This window comes from Podarcis cretensis (assembly GCF_951804945.1).
Source record: "Podarcis cretensis genome assembly, chromosome: 11".
NCBI classification, from domain to species: Eukaryota; Metazoa; Chordata; class Lepidosauria; order Squamata; family Lacertidae; genus Podarcis; species Podarcis cretensis.
In genome coordinates, this window is record NC_137180.1 from 46,366,935 (window position 1) to 46,379,663 (window position 12,729).

A 12,729-nucleotide genomic window follows, 5' to 3' on the forward strand; every position below is an offset into this window, starting at 1 on the left:
ATAAATATTACAGTAAATATTACTGGGTTTTTAAAAATATTTCTCCCCTGACTTTCACCATGAGGTTGTAGCACCCTGCTTGTGGTTAACGCTTAGCTGGAATGAAATATTCAACGCAGCAATAGAGAAATTAAAATAATAATTTATTTGTCAGACAAATAAATGAGAGGCACAGTGGTATATGGTTACCAAGCTCTGGCCTGGCCTCCTGCCATTCTGGCCAGCACTTATATTTCCTTAATCCAGCCCCCTTGCTCCTCCTGTGGCTGCCTCTGTCCAATCAGCCTGGATGAAATTCCTATTGGCTGTTTGCTAGAACCAATCACAAAAGATACACCCATTTCCTCTTGTCCTTTTATGGGAAACAAAAAGCTATATATTCTTCTATCTATAAATGACAAATAAGTAGTAATATATCTTACATGTGTCTCAACAAGGAACCTTAATTACCAGCTCACCTCTTGCCCTCCTTGCCCTATTGCCCTCCAAAACAAATGGTTAATCTTAAATTTTTATCTTAAACAGATGTCAAGGATCATCATTGAAAGATCTCCTTCCTTTGGAGGTCTCTAAACAAAAGCTTGACAACCATATGTATGCTCTAATGTTTCCTGCTTGGCAAGGGGGGCTGGGCTGGTGGCTGATGGCCCCTGTGATCTCTTCCAACTATATGAAATAAGAATCTAGCATAAGGATTTAACATTTCTTAGCTTCTAATTCCTTTGCATAATTACATTTAAGCCAATATATTTAATACATAACATAAATAACCTTTTAAAAGGAAAAGAAATCTTAAAAGGATCTCAGTTTAAGAAAGAAACAACTTTAGAAAAAGACTTCCCAAAATACTCTCTTCCTTTCTGCCAGCTAGATGCTTTTCCATTGCTCTTGACCTTTGAACCTTAGGAAAATATGGCTCAAGTTTAATGGGAGGCACATGGTTTTATTTTACTATTTACCCACTCTTAATTATGTTTAGATAGGGACGCAGGTGGCGCTGTGGGTTAAAGCCTCAGCGCCTAGGGCTTGCCGATCGAAAGGTCGGCAGTTCGAATCCCTGCGGCGGGGTGCGCTCCCGCTGCTCGGTCCCAGCGCCTGCCAACCTAGCAGTTCGAAAGCACCTCCGGGTGCAAGTAGATAAATAGGGACCGCTTACCAGCGGGAAGGTAAACGGCGTTTCCGTGTGCGGCTCTGGCTCGCCAGAGCAGCGATGTCACGCTGGCCACGTGACCCGGAAGTGTCTCCGGACAGCGCTGGCCCCTGGCCTCTTAAGTGAGATGGGCGCACAACCCCAGAGTCTGTCAAGACTGGCCCGTACGGGCAGGGGTACCTTTACCTTTACCTTTAATTATGTTTATCTCTGCTTTTTTTATCTTCTGTAATATGTAGGGTCAGTGTCCTCGCTCTCAGCCTGTAATTCCCTTTTTGACTTTGAGAATTGTTTTCTGCTATAAATCAGGGCCCCCCCCTTGTCTAGGAGGAAAAACATTGCCAAGGTTCTTAGGCAGCTGCTCTTCTGCCTGGCATGAAACATTTGAAGATCTTTAAGCTCATTTTAAGATACAGGCCCTGATCAAAATATAAGCTTGATAAAAATGCAGGCTTATGATTAGATGCCTCAAGGTGAGTTAGAACAATTTACCCATAAAATATTCAAATCAGTTAAAACAAGCCATAGTGAAGAGGTGGGTCCTAAAATACAATATATCTCTCAGTTGTCAGAGACCTGGATAAAGAGGTACAGTATGTCTTCATAAAACTACCGTATTTTTCGCCCTATAGGACGCAGTTTTTCCCCTCCATAAATGAAGGGGAAATATGTGTGCGTCCTATGGGGCGAATGCAGGCTTTCGCTGAAGCCTGGAGAGCGAGGGGGGTTGCTGCGCACCGACCCCTCTTGCTCTCCAGGCTTCAGGAAGCTATACGCTAGCCGTGGGAGAGCTGTGCGAAGTTGCGCAGCTCTCCCACGGCTAGCGGAGAGCTTGCCTGCACCCAGAAGCTTGGGGCGCGCTGAGCTCAGCACACCCCAGGCTTCGGGCTTCGCGCAGCTCTCCCACGGCTTGCGAATAGCAGCCTGTTCTGGGGGCTGGGGTTGGGGGAAGCTCGGGCTTCCCCCGCCCCAGCCCCGCACCTGGGGGGGAAATAATTTTTTTCTTTATTTCCCCCCAAAAAACTAGGTGCGCCCTATGGGCCGGTGTGCCCTATGGGGCGAAAAATACAGTACATAATGGAGGGACCAGTTGCACCTCTGTGGGGATAGAATTCTACAACTTGCAGACTACTACAGAGAATGTCTTCTACTAAGCCACCACACCCTGAACCTCTGAGGATGGGGGAACTACCAAAGTCCTAACACCCAAGAGGGTCTGTAGGGAAGGAGGCAAGTCTTCTGAATTTTTGAGGCCTTAGACTTGCCGATCAGAAGGTTGGCGGTTCGAATCCCCACGACGAGGTGAGCTCCCGTTGCTCGGTCCCTGCTCCTGCCAACCTAGCACTTAGAAAGCACACCATTGCAAGTAGATAAGTAGGTACCGCTGCAACAGGAAGGTAAACAGCGTTTCCGCGCGCTGCTATGGTTCGCCAGAAGCAGCTTAGCCACGCTGGCCACATGACCCAGAAGCTGTACGCCAGCTCCCTCGGCCAATAAAGTGAGATGAGCACCGCAACTCCAGTCGGCCACGACTAGACCTAATGGTCAGGGGTCCCTTTACCTTTAAAAACATTTGGAGGGGCACAGGTTTCCCATCTCAGATCTAGAGCTTTCCACAAAGAATGACTTCTGATAAACTGATGGGAGTTTTGTGTGCTTTGAGGTCCCTTGAAGTCAATTAAGTTTGCTTTTCTATCAGTGTATTTAGGACACCAGCCAAAGTCTGTCCAAATCCCAGCTGTTCCCTCTCCACCCTCAATATCTAATGACTTTTCCCTTTGAAATCACTGGCTCGGAATCGGATTTTGACGTAACACATACAGAAACAACAGCATGCAACTTTTTGACGTAAATTCCTAGAAGAAGCAAGCACGGGGGGAACTCTCTGTGATGAACTAAGTTAACCTTGGGCAATCCAACCTGGCTAGACCTTCAGTTAATCAGTTTTCCAGAGCAAAGAGCAGGTTTCCCTTTTCTCCCCAAATGCATTGCACAAAGTGACTAAGTATTAGAGCGGTTATATTCATCCCTTTTTCACCCACTGTCTTTGGGTTGTATCAATGCTCCATGAATGGAACTATGCTCACACAACAGAACTTCCCCTTCCTCTCCTCCCCCGTTCCTATGCACCCCATAATCTGATCTGTAAAATCCCCCCCAAAGAGAACAGGGGAAATATATATAATTTTCCATTTAGTAATATGCAATCACATCATTATTAACCACTTTACCTCTCTGGCACTTCAGAGCCCATCGACTTCCTTCCCTCCCACCTCATGGCTTTCAAAATTAACCTTTATATCATTGCATTTTCCAATTCTAATTACATTCCATACAAAACACCTTAAAATTTAAATAAATATAGAAAGGGAGAAAAATTCTCATTACAAGTCTTCAGACAACCCTGCTAGTGATGTTAATTGCTTACAGTAATCTTTCAAATATCGTATAAATGTACTCCAGCCTTTTGGAATACTTGATCACGCTGGCTTCGGATTTTTCCTGTCAGCTTCACCAATTTCGCAAAGTCCATCATTTTCATCTGCCACTCTTCTTTCGTTGGTACTTCTTGTTGTTTCCATTTTTGAGGAAATTCCAGTTTAGCAAGGAGATGTTTCTTCAGCTAGTGGAACGAGAATGTCGGCTACTGCTCCTTGAGTCAACTAAATTGGTCATTCAGAAGGAAATACAATTATCTCTCTACTGTATAAAATAAAAATGGAATAAATGGAAAGGGGGCTGTACACACGAGCATTGCTCTCCCTCCAGAAAGAGCAGGTGCATGATGGAGAAGAAGAGAGTCACGCTCACAGCTTCTCCCTTTGATACTGGCCTTGGTGTGTCAGCATCAAAAAATGTGCAACCCCTGAGGTCATAAAACCTGGACAGCTATATGCATGGAGGGTGTAAATGCAGCCACAGGGGGCCCTGAGTCAGATCAGGATCATGGCGCTGGGGGAGGAATTTTAACATTTCCTATCGTTTCCCCCCTCCATCCAAATCTCCACCACCACCCCTTACACATTTATCCCACCCTTTCCCAGAGTGCTCAGGACAGCAGTGGGGGCTGGAGAAGCTCTCAGTGGATCAGAATCCAAACTGCAGGAGGAGGCAGAAAGCAAATGGAGAGGGAATGGAGGATGCAATGGCCCATCCTGAAAGAGGAATGTTGCTGGTTGGCTGGAATCCTGAACAGGAGAACTCCATGCTGCAGCACTGTCCTTTCCATAAGTTTTTGTTATTCCGTTCAATTTGTGACTGGCACCTGCAGCACTTTCCCCAAATTCGAAATGTGCCTCCTTATCCAACCATCTAAGTTCTAACCAACATCTAGCAGCAAATCATATAAATAAGCACACCAGCCAAGGAAACCAACACAGTGATGCAACAATCAAATAACACAGAGTGTACCCTGTCATTAGACAAATTGGCCTCCAATCTTTCATTAGATTTGTGCCCACAGATACATTGCACCACCAGTACTGAATGAGGACTTTTATAACCCCTTTGTGGGAGGCAAATTTAAAGCGTCTGAACTGCGGAGCAGAACACCCAGGGAGGTTTTATGGATGATTTATCACTATCAAATCTACGAAATAAAGCAGAGACTGCACAGAAAGGCAGAATCCAACTTTGCAGCCATCTAGGATTCGGAGGTTCTGACCTTTATTTCTGAAGCTGGCCAGTTGGAATTCTTTGGTGTTCATGGAGTATGCCAGAGCATACTATTTTGGACCCTTAAAAATCCTTAAAAGTAAACGGCGTTTCCGTGAGCTGCTCTGGTGCCAGTTCGCCGGAGCAGCTTCGTCACGCTGGCCACATGACCCGGAAGTGTCTGCGGACAGCGCCTATAGAGTGAGATGAGCGCTCAACCCTAGAGTCTGGCAAGACTGGCCCGTACGGGCAGGGGTACCTTTACCTTTAAAAGTCCTGCTGTGGAATATGATGTGAGGAGCGGAGAGGTAACAGCCACAGTTCCAGTGACTTGCCAGTTAGAGACAACTACATATTGTGGAGAAGCATTTCTATTGGGACCAGTGCTAATGAACTTGTTCATAACTTATCAGTATTTGAGGAGAGCAGCGAAAGAGTTAAGTTTGCAGATGATCAGGACGGTAAACTCCCAAACAGACTGCAAAGAGCTCCAAAGAAGAGCTCTTCAAATTGGGTGAATGGGCAGCAAAATGGAAAAATGAGATTCATTGTTCTCAATTTTTTAATTATTTATTAAATTTATATACCGCCCTTGATATATCTGAATATCTTAGGGCGGTTCACAGTATAAAAATACAGGATGAAAGTGCAAAATAAAAAAAGAATTAAACAAAAACCAAACAAACACATATAAAATGCCATAGATGATATTATTATTATTATTATTATTATTATTATTTATTAAATTTATTGTAACTAAGCAAAAAATTGATTCACAGTGGGGCAAAAAATGTAAATAAATAAAAGAGCATATGCACTGATGTGGTCTAAGTTTACAGAGACTTATCCAGAAAGAGATCATGGGGCGGGGTGGATAGCTCAAAGCAAATGCTAAAACAAGAATGAGCCAGCTATGAAAAGGAGCCGCTCGTTCTTTATAGGTTCAGGCACCTCTTGCAATAGCATCACCAAAACCATCAGCTGAAGCAATTAACTCCAACTGCAACTTTGCCAAATGGCACAGTAGTAACAAATACAAATTAGACACCTACTCCACAAATGCTTTCATCCTGCAGCTTGTAAAGTTACCAGGCTTACTGGTCTTTTATCATACTGGAAAGGGCCTAGCCCAGCAACGTTCAGCGTTGATCACAGGCAAGTATGAAGCAAACTTGGAGAAAACCTGAAGTTTGAGAAGTGGTGTACACACACAATGTAGGCTGCGACCCAAATTTATCTTGTATTTTCTTATGAAATACTGCATTTTGATGCATTTTCTTCTAAACTGGCTTCAACTTGAATTAAGAAAAAAGGATGGCCTAGCTGGATTTCAAGGTGGCAAGGTGAACACTAACTAAAAGAGGCATAAATGAAGACTTAGAGAAATGTCCAAGAGAAGGTGGCCAATGGCCCTGTCTCAACAAAACCTCTATCAAGTTCAATCTGAGATGGACTTATCTCTAGGGAACATGGGCCATGGGCAACTCTCTTGCCTGTGCAGGAGTTTTATGCATGTCCACAATATTTAAATGCACTTACAACATGAGCAGGCCCATTTGGGTGCAATGTTTGCATGTCAATGGTATATCCCATCCTATTCCAGTACTAGAGGTAAGTGTGTTTAAACACTTACACTGGTAAGGGCTTCACTAAGGACCAGTCCTGTATAAATTAGTCCTAATGGTAACAGAAATTCCTACCCCAGGTCTGCGAAGACTATGGGCTGTTACGCACTTCTGTTTCCCCCATTGCTTTCCCCTGGGGAAGCCCGCTCTTTGCTTCTGATTTGGAAAAAAGAGCAACTGGGTTTTCCACATATTGCTGTTGGTTCCGACTGAGTGGTTAAAGAGCAGGTTTTCCTGGGGGCAAACGAGAGACTGCTCAGACCTGTGCTTCCTAGGCACAGCACAAGTGGAATTGTGGATTAGCCCTATTTGTGTGTGTGTGTGTGTGTGTGTGTGTGTGTGTGTGTGTAAGGACCTAAAACAGGCTTTTTTTTTTGTCTGCTTCAAAGCGGGAATTTTTAAATGAGGCTTGGGTATGTTTTTAGGCTGCTGCAGTTCATACGGTTTTTTTTATGATACCGCTTTACAGGTGAGCTAATCAAGTCAACTTTAAATACATGCATATGTAATCTCCTTCTTCCCAGGTGAACGATCAGCCTGCACCCCACAACTGGCCACACACAGAGGGCACAGAAGAGGGAGGATGACAGCAAAGGCAGGGGAGATGGAGGACGTTGGCAGTGAGGGCAAGGATCCCCCAGAAGTGGCTCACTCAGGGGAAAGTGACAGCGAGGGTGAAAAGCGTCCTACGCTGAGTTGTCAGGATGACCCGGAAGAGAAGAAGAAGAGTTTGGATTTGATATCCCACTTTATCACTACCCTAAGGAGTATCAAAGCGGCTAACAATCTCCTTTTCCCTTCCTCCCGCACAACAAACACTCTGTGAGGTGGGTGAGGCTGAGAGACTTCAGAGAAGTGTGACTGGCCCAAGGTCACCTAGCAGCTGCATGTGGAGGAGCAGGGAATCAAACCTGGTTCACCGGATTTTGAGTCCACTGCTCTTAACCACTACACCATGCTGGCTCTCAGGGGAGTGAGCATGGAATAAGTGGAAGGATTGCCAGTGGGGCCTGCTCAAAGCAAGAAGGGAGCCCAAGCGCCCCGCTTCCCACTGCCATCGTCACCTTGAGCCCGTAGGTGGGCAAGCAGAGAAGAACAACATTGTTTGCCCAGGAGTGCACATCATCATGGACCTGGAGGGAATGACAGCTATGCTCACAGCTGTGCCTCACCAGGCTAAGATGGGGCTGGGAGCACAGAGCATATGATCCCTGCACCTGTAGCTGACTCAGATTGGAACCAGCCCTAATTAAGGAGAGAAGAGTCAAGCTGCAAGCGTTGGCACAACTACCCAAGGCAGGGGTGAGGAGGAGGAGGAGGAGTATTGTGAAGACCAAGAGGGTGATGTTGGAGTGCAGAGGGTAGAATGACCTTTTCTGGGCAAAGGTACAGCAGAGACAGCAGGAGCAAGGTGTGCTGAGGGACCATCGCACACTGAGAGGAAGCAACGGCAAAGAGGAAGAAAGTACCGCTAAGAGCAGCCAGATTCGGGACAGGCTGGAACTTTATTGGACTTGGCGCTAGACCACTGCCATCTCAACCCTGCACCAAACGCAACAGGGAAGGTATTGATGACTGGTTTTTGGATGTGCCCCACTCCAGTGATATGACTCATAGAAAGGCAAGGTATGAACGCCATACAATAAAGAAGTTAATTAATATAGCATGCTACAACATAAAAAGAGAAAAGAAACAAACAGAGGAGGACAGAGGTAAATAATTAGTGTATGGCAAAAAACCCACCATTTCTAAAATATCTTGTTGTTGTTTAGTCGTTTAGTCATGTCCGACTCTTCGTGACCCCATGGACCAGAGCATGCCAGGCACTCCTGTCTTCCACTGCCTCCCGCAGTTTGGTCAGACTCATGTTTGTAGCTTCGAGAACACTGTCCAACCATCTCGTCCTCTGTCGTCCCCTTCTCCTTGTGCCCTCCATCTTTCCCAGCATCAGGGTCTTTTCCAGGGAGTCTTCTCTTCTCATGAGGTGGGCAAAGTACTGGAGCCTCACCGTCACGATCTGTCCTTCCAGTGAGCACTCAGGGCTGATTTCCTTAAGAATGGATACATTTGATCTTCTTGCAGTCCATGGGACTCTCAAGAGTCTCCTCCAGCACCATAATTCAAAAGCATCCATTCTTCGGTGATCAGCCTTCTTTATGGTCCAGCTCTCACTTCCATACATCACTGGGAAAACCATGGCTTTAACTATACGGACCTTTGTTGGTAAGGTGCCTTCCATAAAAAGGCACTAACTGAGAAAAAACAGAGGTAAGCAAAGGTCTCAATGTATGTATTCACTTGACTTTGTCTTACATATGTTATGGATTCTTGTATGGACCAGTCTGAAAGTTCTTTTGTCTACTTCTATCCCATCTCTTGACTGCTAAAGTAGGTTTAGTCTTTATGGTGCCACAAGGCTGCTTTCTTCTCCTACATGAACAGTTAAATCTCCAATTTATTGGTAGATGGATGGTAGCACTGTCATCCTCTACACTGACTGGACACTGCTCATTTATCATCTTGGAATAATAATAATAATAATAATAATTAATAATAATAATTTATTTGTACCCTGCCCATCTGGCTGGGTCTCCCAGCCACCCTGGGCGGCCTCCAACAAAGATTAAAAATACATTAAAATGTCACACATTAAAAACTTCCCTGAACAGGGCTGCCTTCAGATGTCTTCTAAATGTCAGGGAGTTGTTTATCTCTTTGCCATCTGATGGGAGGAGGTTCCACAGGGCAGGCACCACTACTGAGAAGGCAGGAATGAGCATGAATATGGGTACCCACTCTTGCAATGCCCTGCATAACTACCTACTAGTAACAGAAACAGGTCAGAGTTGTTTGTTCCTAGAACTATTGGATAATCTGGTGGCAGGCAGCCTCTTGAACCCAATAGGCCTTGTTGTGGAACTCAACAAAAGTCTCTGGCTGAAAGCTGCAGCACTCATGCCACATATTCCAGGGGCCAGAATGAGCACCATAGTTTGGGGCAGTTATGACTACTTTCCTAACCAGTCTCACACACACTGTCTACCTGATATTGGGGTCTCATGTTCACATGTGTCTGCAATGTGCTTCCTGGTGCTTTTTTGATGTCATGCAGGCACAACACCTTCTTTATATGTATGGCATTGACAAAGCTGTGCCTATGTCATTCTGTGTCGACAACTTCAATTGACGACTTAATTAATTAAAAGTCTCATGCTCTACTGACTGAGCTAGATGTTATTGGATTCCAAATCTTGTCAGACCCAGAAGCCATGGCCAATATAAGGGCAGCGGCGGGGGGGGGGGAGGGAATCATAGTCTAGCAATGTCTGAAGGGCACCATGTTGGCTATCTGTAGACTAGACTATAAAATGAACTAACATGTTCATTACTGAGGCGGAAAGACAAGGACACATTTTCACAATGTCAAGGAAAATGTGACATTACTTGTTGACAAGATTGATTACTGAAAGGCGAGTTTAAGTCATGTATGAGGAACCAGATTTAAATGCCACCTGCATCCTGCTGTTCTTGTTCTGGAGTGTCAGTTTTCATCATTGGTGTGACTGAATATTGATTAAGAAACACAACATTTTCAAATGACAACATACAAACTTTGCAAGCACTGAGCTGCTAAATAAAAGTGGAACTTTCACCTTCTCTATAGGCTAAGGTAAGTGAGAGAAGGTTTGCCAGGGCTGAACTGCCAGGTCAAATTGCAGATCCCCTTTAGGAAGTTGGGTCTTTTGCTTTCAGATAACGCAAAGCCTCCAGTAAGTTGAGGTTTGAATTTAAAAAGCAGAAGAGAATTAAGAAAAACAGCAGCAGCAACAAAAGACTCTTAAAACTTATTTACTGTATTTTTCCATCTATAAGACGCCGCCATGTATAAGACGCCCCCTATTTTGGGGGACTCTGATTTAAGAAAATAGGGGGGAGATCTATCCATGTATAAGACACCCCCAAATTTTGGACATTATTTTTTAGGGAAAAAATCTAGTCTTATAGATGGAAAAATATGGTATTTATTTATTTTATTTATTAAATTTATATACCACCCTTCATCAAAAGATCTCAGGGAAGTTTGCAGAATAATATACAAGAAAACGTACACTTAAAGACAAATGCAGCTTTGCAAATAAGTTCATAAAAGGAACTAGCAAATGTCTGGCTCTGTAGCACATAAATCGCCTGGCACACAAATGGCTCATCTACACTTATCCACTCATAGACTTATACACTCATCCACACTTTCTAGGCACAGGTCTGAGCTTTCCAGGTCTTTATCTGAGTGGTTTTGTGGGGGGCTTTGTCCTGGAGCTTTCCTTGGGAAAACTCACGTTTTTCTGCTGAATTGGAGCAAACAGCGATCCACAGAAAACCCAATTGCCATTTGCTCTGGTTCAGTGATAATACAGCTTTTCAGGGAAAGTGCTGGGGGGGGACCCCACTTGGACGTGGACCTGGGAAGCCTTAACCTGTGCCAAGAAACGCAACCTGTGCCAAGAAACGGAAGTGTAGATGAATCCAAATTGAAACAATTTTCTTCCAGTTAAAAATACTTCTTTGCCCGGTCTCCTTACCAGTGCTTTTTTTCAGGGGTTCTCAATAGTACAAAGTACTGGCACCTCTTTTTTGACATTAAAAAGTGTGGCATTTACTGTAACAACTTCATGGTGAGTACTGACTCCCACCTATTTATCTAGGGAAAAAGCACTTATTATTACTCATCTCTGGTGGACACACAAGCAAATACTATTAAATAAGGGGATAGTAACACTGATCTACTTTACAGGGCTATTACTGAGAACAGGTATGCAAAGGATTTTGATCACTCTAAACCTCACTATGTACATGCTAATTATTGTTACTTCCTAGTTGGAAACTTAGGTTAAAAATATATAGGAGACCCACTTGATCTAATCAAGGATCATCTAGTCTAGGTGAGTGGAGGGCATTTTTGTTGTTGTTGTTGCTGCTGCTGGCATTGATGGCTCATCCACACTTCCGTTTGTACTGTTGCTTTCCCCAATGGAAAACCTGCTCTTTACTGTTGAATCGGAGCAAATTGTCAAGTGGATTTTCTGCCAACTGCTCTAATTAGCGCTGTTGTAGAAAAATTGGGGGTTGGCTTTTGCTGTCCAACTCCCCAAGGGACTCTGAGTCCCCTAAGTCCACGACTGGTCAAAGAAGAATGGATGGAGGCAGGATCCAGTGAAAGCTAGGCTGATTTTTATTTTTCTGTTGCAACAGAGCCCCGCCCCCACCACAAGGAAGTGAGAGAGACCAAAAGCACAAAGTGTGCAGGAAGCTTTAAAGACTTTAGACATTGCCCAACCCCTTAGCCAAAGACCACCCTAAAATCATCATACATACATCACAGAGGTGGTCTCCCAAATAAATTTGAGTGTGTGGCTTCTCTCCTGTCTGCCAGGATATCTGATGTTTTACTGGTTGCATTACCTGGGCAGTGTAGTCATTCTTTTGAGATGGTAAATACAACCAGTTACTTGAGTGGGACACCAAGGACGAGGAAGTAAAGGATGTGATGGTGAAGTGGGCGGTAGACCTAGGGTACAACATAGAGTTTGACAAATGGAAGGCATTGTGGTGTAAAGATATGAATTTTTCAGCATGCACGACACTAAAGGAAAACATGTATAAGATGATGTACAGATGGTACATAACGCCGGTAAAACTACATAAAATGTATAAAACGGGCGATAAACTGTGTTGGAAATGTAAGAGGAAGGAGGGCGAATTCATTCATATGTGGTGGACGTGCGAGATTCTCAAAAAATTTTGGGAATCCATCTATAATGAATTAAAAAAAATTCTTAAATACACGTTTGTTAAAAAACCCGAAGCCTTCCTGCTGGGGATAATTGGTAAGGATATCAAAGAAGAAGATAGAACCTTTTTTCAATATGCAACGGTGGCCGCCAGAACCCTCATAGCACAGTACTGGAAAACACCAAAAATCCCAACACTAAAGGAGTGGCAACTTAAATTATCCGATTATTTGGAGCTGGCTAAATTGACACAGAAAATAAGAAATCAAAGAAGTGCAAAATTTAACAATGAATGGGATAAATTTAGGATATATATGGAAATAGAGACAAGGGGAAAATTAAAATGTTGATCAGAAACACATATGTACTTATAGAAATCACAGTAGGCATGAGATAACGCTTACTACGTAAAAAGTTTTATTAAGGAATAGACACAGCAGATAGATAAACAAGATAATAATTTCCGAAATCGAGATAAAGGGAAGTCGATCAATGTCATCAAAGTTGTATG